We start from the raw sequence: 8,725 nt of genomic DNA on the forward strand, positions 1-8,725 counted from the left end.
CTTGGAGGGGCAGGCTCTGCTCGGCGCACCTGCGGGCGGGGCCGTGGCCACTCGGACCCTGGCGATGCTCCGCCTTCTTAGAGGCGCACCAGCTTCTGGGCACGCGCGGGTCCCTGCAGAGGCCTCCCCTACCGTTTCAAGGGGTGGGTGCTCATTCATTCTTCAAAGGAATTCGTTCCCTGGACACAAGCCCCCATTTCTGCGGCCATGATTTGGGAAATCATGGCGGAGGCCACACCCTGGGTGGTCCTCTGCACGCTCCGGCGGCCCTGCAGCAGAGGCTGCAGCAGTTGGCGTTGGTGGCGGTAGAGGAGGGTTGAGCAAGCCCCACGAGTCAGTCTGGCGACATCTGGAGCCGGTGTGGTGGTCTTGGCTGCCAGGGCGTGGTTGGTACTGGTGGCGTTCACGGGATAGTCCCACGGAACACTTTGGTCCAGCCACCGCTGAGGCGAAGAGTGCCATGGAGACACGGATGAGGCTGGGGCAGAGACTGGGGAGTGTCGGCAAAGACTTGGGGATGAGACTGGGGCTGGGGACGCTGGTGTGCTGGAGAAGCCAGGCAGGTGCCCCAAGGAGGGAGCAGGCTGGCGGGCGGGGTGCAGCCTTAGAAGGCACGGAGGGGACGAGGCTGCAGGCCATGGGGAGACCACAGGCTCAGAAACAGGAACTCTGGGAGGTCTCAGAGCAGCGGAGTGGAGTGGCCTCCCTGGAGCTGCTGTGTGGGGAACAGATGGGGTTAGGAAGGGAAGGGGCAGGGGCAGAGGCCTGGCGCGGCCTCCGGGAGAGGAGGTGGCAGCACACAAGTGGGCCTCCAGAAGTGGCCGGGTTCCGCACCGGACCCTGCTGGCGGACCGCCTCCCGAGAGCCAGGGGGAGAAAGGCGGCAAGGAAGGCCCGGCTGCCACCTTCAGACAGAAGACGGGGATTGAGTCTGGGCTGAAGCGGGTGCAGGAAGCCGGGGTTGGGGTTGGAGTTGGGCATGGGAAGTCCGAGGTGTCCCAGGTCCACGTGGCACAGCCTGGCAGGGGTGTGCAGCCCTGGGAGTGGAGACAGCTCCCAGGGGGAGACTTGTGGGAATGCGAGGGCACAGGCATGGAGGGCAGTGAGCTTCGCGTCGGGGAGGGGTCTCAGCATTCTCCATTGCGTGGGGTGGTCCTGCAACCCTGCAGTGTTGAGAAGAACTCTTGGTCTCACCCCAGAGGCCGGCAGCACCTGCCCTGCAGTTGATAGACAGCCGGGGCTCCCTTGGGAGGTGGGAGCCCCTGGCGCGCTGGCTGGAAGCTGAGGGCTTCCTCTCCGGATTGCTTGTGTTTTCCCTGGAACCGGTGTGGTCTGTGGCAGAGTTGCCCGCTTAGAGCAGGAGGGGACCGGGTACTGGAGTCTGGGGAGAAGAGAGGCTGCCAAGGAGCCTCAGAGCAGGCGGTGTATGCAGTGGGGCCGGCCAGGCCGCCTGGGGGGCCAGCATAGGCTGGGGGAGGGGCTGTGAGAATGGGGGCGGGACAGTGGCAGAGGGCCAGCAGCAGCAGGGGCCGCAGACCTGGTGGTGTCCAGGGACTTGGTGTTCCAAGAGGGGTGAGCCAGGAGGCAGAGTGATGGTGGCTAGGGGGACTGGCTGGAGGCCAGAGCCCTGCAGAGGCTATGGTCAGACTGAAGGGTTAGGGCGAGGCCGGGGCCGCAGCCTGTGTGGAGGCGCAGGTGGGTGAGGTCTTTAGGGAGCTGTGGGCGGCAGAAGATGCGGCCTGGATGTACGGGCAAGGAGCACAGTCCTGCCGGCCACGCCCAGGCTGCTCAGTCCAGGGAGATGGCCAGCATCGCGAGGGTGACCCGTTGTCCTAATTTGTCGGACGGTTTCCATTTTGACACTACCAGCCTCTTTTCCTGGGCAACCGTGGGCTTCTGGGAGCGCACATCCCACGGGGGACCTCTGGGGGGTGGGTGGCCCGGGGAGGCACCCAGTGTGGCCTGAGGCTGAGTGTAGAGCCCACCGCTGACCTTCCGCCAGGTGTGATGATCGGCTCCCACGCAGACATGGCGCCTGCCTCCACCTCGGAGGGGGCCAGGAAGAAGCCGGGCCCCGCCGCCCCCGCACCCTCAGCCCAGTACGAGTGTGGGGAGTGCGGCAAGTCGTTCCGCTGGTCCTCGCGGCTGCTGCACCACCAGCGCACGAACACAGGAGAATGGCCCCATACCCGTGCCCCGACTGCCCCAAGGCCTTCAAGAACTCGTCTAGCCTGCAGCGCCACCGCCAGGTGCACACGGGCGAGTGCCCCTTCCGCTGCCCGCTCTGCCCCAAGACCTTCACGCACTCCTCCAACCTGTTGTGGCACCAGCGCACGCAAGGCCCCGCAGCCGCCGCCAACCCCGCGCTCGCCGCCGGCCCCCGCCGCTCCGGGAGCCCTACCCGGACACCGGCAAGGTCTTGGTGACCGAGGCTTACCTGCAGCCGTCCAGCCCCCCTGAGCCCCCCGCGCCACCGCCCCCGCCTGTGGTGCCCGAGTTGTTTCTGGGGCCGCAGAGACCACGGTGGAGCTGGTGTACCGCTGCGACGGCTGCGAGCAGGGCTTCGGCAGCGAGGAGCTGCTGCTGGAGCACCAGCCGTGCCCTGGGCCCCAGGACGCGCCCCGCGAGCCGCCAAAAGTCGACCCGCCGGCGTCGCTGGCCCCCGGGTCCCTTCTGCCACAGCCCGCTCCCGCCGCCGCGCCCGGCTTCGCCTGCTTGCCCTGCGGGAAGTCCTTCAGGACGGTGGCCTGCCTCTCCAGCCACCGGCACAGCCACGGGCCGGCCGCCGGGCAGGCCTTCCGCTGCGGCAGCTGTGACGGCGCCTTCCGCAGCTGGCCAGCCTCCTGGCGCACCAGCAGTGCCACGTGGAGGAGGTGGCGGCCGGGCGCCCTCCCCCGCAGGAGAGGCGCCGAGGTCACCTGCACCCAGGAACCGCTGGTTCCCGCCGCCCCCGCCCGGCCTCTGCAGAGCGCCCTTACAAGCGCGCCGAGTGCGGCAAGTCCTTCAAGGGCTCCTAGGGCTGTGGTACCATCTGCGGAACCACATGGGCAAGCGGCCCTACCAGTGCGGCGAGTGCGGCAAGGCCTTCAAGCGATCGTCCCTGCTGGCCTTCCACCAGCGCATGCACACGGGGCTGCGCGCCTTCACCTGTGGCCAGTGCGGCCTCACCTTCAAGTGGTCGTCCCACTACCAGTACCACCTATGGTTGCTCGGGCGAGCGCCCCTACCGCGTGCGGGGAGTGCGGCAAGAGCTTCGCCCAGACCTCCAACCCGCAGCAGCACCAGAGCACTAGGCCGATCGCCCTTTGCCCGCCCGGTGTGCGGCCGCGGCTTCGTCATGGCCGCCTACCTGCAGCGGCACATGCGGACGCACGCCCCCGCCAGCGCTGCCTGCATCGCAGCCCCCGCGGCCGGCCCGCACCTGCCCCGCTGGCCGCCGCCCCGGCCCCGCTGGCCACCGCCTCGGCCCCGCTGGCCACGGAGGACATGCACATGCTCGCTCACCTCCAGGCCACGCTCTCCCTCGAGGTGGGGGTGGGGGTGGGGGGTGGGGGGCGCGGTCCCGGACCTAGCAGTCCCCAACTCGCAGACGTTTCTCCTAGTGCAGACCGCCCAGGGCCTCCAGCTGATTCTCAGCAGCCTGCAGCCCCCCAGACCCCCAGCTCCGCCCGCACCCCCCAAGCTCATCCTGCTGCCCTCCGCCGGCGCTGGAGCCGGGGACGGCCGCGGGAGGCCGTGTGAGCAGGCAGTGGGGAAAGCCGGTCAGGGGACTGGAGTCATGTGGCTGCCAGGTCCGGAGGTCTGGGGGGCAGGGGGAGGGCGGGCGTTGCGGACGCTGGTGCGGAGGGCACAGCCTGATTGTTCTGTAGAACGTAGGGGGCGGGGAGGTAGGGCCGCAAGAAGTGAGTGGGGTCCAGCTGCAGCCAGCCCACAGCGGACCAGCAGTCGGGTTCCGGCGGGGCAACCGTGACCACCGAGGTCCCCAACCTGCTGGTGGTGCAGAGTGGAGCCTCGGAGGAGCTGCTCACGTGCCCAGGCCCTGAGGAGGCGTGGGGACGCAGAGGCCGGCACGGGGGTGGTGCAGGACTCCTCTTCGAGACGCTGCAAACGGACAAGGGGCTGCAGAGCGTGCTGGTGCTGAGCGAGGCGGATGGGGAGCAGACTGGGCTGTGCGTGCAGGAGGTTGAGACCCTCGCCCCCAGCTCACCCGGGCAGAAGCTTCTCACCATACGCACCGCCCCCGCAGGCGAGCTGTTGGAGAGCAGTAGAGCCGGGGGAGGCGTAGCCACGCTGCAGCTACTGGCCCCGCCGCCGCCGCCTGGCCCCATGGCTGCCCCGCCAGGCTCCCCGCCGCTCCCCGGCCCAGATGGCACAAGTGGTCCCCGCAGAAGCTGGGCCTGGCGTCGTGACCCCGCAGGCCCTGTCCTCCATCCAGATCGTGCAGACCCTGCCCTCCGTCCAGCTGGTGCACACGTGTTTAGGCCCCACAAGTGTCCGCGCCCGCCTCACGCAGACCCCGCCTGCAGAATGCAGGGCCTGCAGGCAAGCTTGGTTGATAAAGACCGCGGATCTCAAAAAAAAAAAAAAAAGAGAGAGAGAGAGAGAGAGAAATATTTGAATGCCATTTCCAAATTTTTGATCGAATTTTTGACCATTTTTCAGAATTTTTATGTTTGTAATGATAAGAAATAAAATACTTTACTATGCACTTATATATCTGTGGAATCATTTAACGCGTATTTACCAACTGGTATTTATCTTCAAAGTTGAAATCGTCATACCCACACAAATAAAATTGGCATAATTTACCATTTTCAAGATATTTTGATATCCAGCTTTCTAAATAATAACAGTAATATTTTGTATTCTGAATTGAATAGCTCTGGAAAAAGAGAAGTTCATTGTTTGAAATGCAAACTTTACATCCAATATTTTTGAGATAAATTAGTTTTATAAGAGTTTTTGGAAAATAGAATGCTATAATATCACTTTTAAAAAGCTATGAGTACTTATTAAAATTACCATTGGAAATTGACTTTCTAAATTCCATATAAAATTATTTGGAAACTCATTTAGGAAATGTGGTTTTATATATGTCACAGGATACATATTAGGCAGTACTAACTATAAGTGTTAATTCTTTAAACAACACTGGGGTGATGTAAATAAGTAAATTATTTCTCCTGTAATTTTCTCCCTGTCTTTTGTAATCCCCTACATATTAGCAAAACTGTACCTTATGTTTATAATCAGTATCCATAATTTTTAAGTGGAAAATAATTCAGTTAATGGTTGATGTGAGTTGTATATGGACAAAATGCCCATGAAACTAAAAGTCAGTAAAGGATCAAGCTAAATTGGCTCAGTTTATAAATATGTTTTTATTTGACTGTTGTCAGTCATAAATAATCATATTCAAAGATCAAAACTGGACAAATTTGTTGTCATTCATCAGGGGATGTTTATAAAAAGTTCCAAGTTACTAGTGAAAAAAGAAAGAGGAATACAGAAATTCCTTTTGTGGAACATTTTTTGAAATCATAACCATCATTTATAAAAGATAACCTAGGTACAGTTTTTAAAACTTGAATTTCAATTCCAAAAGTTTAAGACATTCCTGAATAGCTGCCCACTTTTCCCTGTCACGTGTATTCTCTCCATTAAACCATGTAACTTTGCATTTCCCCATCTAATAGCCTGGGCACTCTCCCTCAGATTCTGTCCCATCTGTCCTGATGGATGCTCTACCTCATTAAACCTTGCTACCTTGCAAAAAACCCACATGTTTTATTTACTTGAAAGGCAAATGTAAAGAGGGATGAAAGAGGAAGTGAGGAATGGAGGGAGAAAGGCAAAGAGGTACGGGAATAGAGGGTGGGGGAAAATAGATCTTCTATCCACTATTTCACTCCCAAAATGACTACAATGAATGGGACCAGGTGGGGCCTAAGCCAGGGGCTTCACACTCAAACCAGGGCTTTCATACAGGTGTCAGGATCCCAAGCAATTTGTCCATCTTCCAATGCTTTCTCAGGTGAATTAGCAGGGGAGTGGATCAAAAGTGGAAAACCCAGAACTCAAACCAGTGTTGATATGAGATGCCAGTGTCACTGGTGGCAGCTTAACTAGCAATACTGCAATGGTGGCCCCCTAATTAAACTGTTGATTTAAAAATTTTTATTAATCATTCCATAGAAATGATAAAATTATATCTCTAGTATCCAGAGTAATCCATACTTTAAAATTGTTATTAAATGAAAAAGTGAGCATGAAGTGTACATCCAAAAATGGGAGAAAACTTATTGCATATCTCAATTAATCTAAATTATTAAATAATTATTTAAATAAATAATAATTATTTAAATAAGTTATATTAATTGGTTAATATAATTTACCATGATATTAAAATATTTCATTTGTGAAATTCGAAACTGTATGGATTTTATAATTTGAAAACACACTTTGTCACTAGTGAATACTCACGTGTTCATTTAGTGTTTTATTTGCTGAGCTGCATTAGTTCTCAGGGTACAGTGATATGGTCTCTCCTGAACCTTGTCCTGATGCTCATTCCCCCAAGCAAGCAAAAAGAAAACCATGAGTCCCTATAACAACATAGTACTTTTGTCCTTCATAATTTTCTGCTTTCATATATAAAAGGATTAACATTAAACAATAAATAGGAGTTTAGCAAAGAATTATAGTATTTTCAGAAAAACATGAATTGCCTGCATTCTATAGAAGATAAATTTTTTCAAAAGATTTTTGAGGCTTAAAAAGCAGCAAGGAAATATGAGAAAATGACCAACTCTAGACAGCTGTCAAGTTACTTATAAACTGCAGCATATTTTTGTGTTTTAACATATGTGAAGCTAATATAGGCACTAAAATGGCTTTAAGTATAGAACATACATAAAAGCAAATATATATTATAAAAATTTTAAATTTATATTTGATAATCTGAATTATGTATATACATGAATAAATAATTACATAACATCAAGAGTCAAGAGTGATAATTGGTAGTCAGATTTTTCATCTAGTATAGGACCATAATATAATAATCATAAATGAAGACTATTAAATTACATAAAATATTTAAGGCTTCTGTTCAACAAAATTTAAAAACATCTGAGACAATGCTGACATGTATTTAAGAAAACATTATATTCACACTATATTAAATTAGAGCCTCCATGAACTTATGTAAACAAAATGAATCCCTGAATGAAAATGGATATAGAATATAAAGAGTTAATTCGTAAGAGGACCATTATAGTGAGAAAAAAATGGAGCTGTGGAAACTTACTAGCAGTCAGGGTAATGTAAATTAAAATTTTGAGGTTTATTTGACTACTAGACCAAAAACTTTGCTGCTGTCAGTTGTTGGGAAACTGGCCCAGGTTTAGCCAGGTGGCCACATGGCCCAACCTCTGTGGTCAAGCTCCACCCCCATCCTAATGGGATTCACTGCTCCTGCTTCCCTGTCCGCCCTGGGGCACAGTTTTAAAAGGCAAAGTTTTAAAAGGGCTTGCTCTCTTGGCCCTTCTCTCCTGCACTCTCTTGGTTCTTCTCTCTTGGCTCCTCTCTCTGCTCTATCTTCTCACTATCTCCTCTCCTCTGTCTCTCTCTCTTATACTCTTTCTCTCTCTTTCCCTTCACCGCCCCTTCACTCCGGTCTGTTGGGTGTTCCCCAATAAACCCTTTCCCTTATTCCAGTGTTCAGTGTGTTTTTTGATGGCTAACATTCATATATAACATCAGTGACATTTGTAAAGGTATTCATTACTGGTAGATATTTAACTTCGTGTAAATTTTATGGAAAATCTAGAGAGTATCTATTGGAATTTAAAATGTGTATTATTCTTCACTAGTAACCCATCAAGTAGGAATCTTTCCTACAAAAGCAGTAGCTGATTTATAAACTGCTATACTGGTTACATGTTGTCTGTGATCATCATTAAAATGTGTGGAAAACCTAAAATCAATCAATAAGTGACCAGATCACGTTGCATTTGTTTTACAAAGAATGTTGCATACTCGTGAAAAATTGCAACAAAGCATACATGTATCAATGCTGCATTGTTTAATCTATAATGAAAGAAAAGAGGATGGAGGAAGGGAGGGATACAGAAGAAAAAAACAGTTCATGCATACAAATTCCTGTGCCCTGCTGATAGGCATTTAGAAACCACTCTGGAAAGATATATTATATTTAAAACAAATTATTTCTTATTTGAAAGTCAGAGTTACACACAGAGAGAGAAGCAGAGGCTGAGAGAGAGAGAGAGAGAGAAAGGTCTTCCATCTGCTGGTCTACTCCCCAATTAGCTGCAACAGCTGGAGCTGTGCCGATCCGAAGCCCGGAGCCAGAAGCCAGGAGCCAGGAGCTAGGAGCCAGGAGCCTCCTCAGGGTCTCCCCTGTGAGTGCAGGGCCCCAGGGACTTGGGCCATCTTCCAGTGCTTTCACAGACCTCAGCAGAGAGCTGCATCAGAATTGGAGCAGCCGGGGAAGATACATTATTAACATGATACCATTCATTAGAAGTGAATTTTGAGTCTTTTTTCCCTACTATTAAATGGATCTGAGTTAAATAGAAGCACTGGCATTAGATTTTTTTTTAAATACCACACAGGCACCCCCTCCTTCATAAACACACGTACTACAATTAAATGACTTTCAGAAAGCCTTCCTTCCTTCCTTCCTTCCTTCTTTCCTTCTTTCT

At 52.5% G+C, this 8,725-nt stretch overlaps 1 pseudogene; it reads left to right on the forward strand.

The window, feature by feature from the left end:
- The first annotated feature begins 2,027 nt into the window (after positions 1-2,027).
- LOC138850318 (zinc finger protein 628-like) lies at positions 2,028-7,744 on the forward strand (annotated as a pseudogene).
- Positions 7,745-8,725: the final 981 nt, after the last annotated feature.

Source organism: Oryctolagus cuniculus, chromosome 7 (genome assembly GCF_964237555.1).
Source record: "Oryctolagus cuniculus chromosome 7, mOryCun1.1, whole genome shotgun sequence".
NCBI classification, from domain to species: domain Eukaryota; kingdom Metazoa; phylum Chordata; class Mammalia; order Lagomorpha; family Leporidae; genus Oryctolagus; species Oryctolagus cuniculus.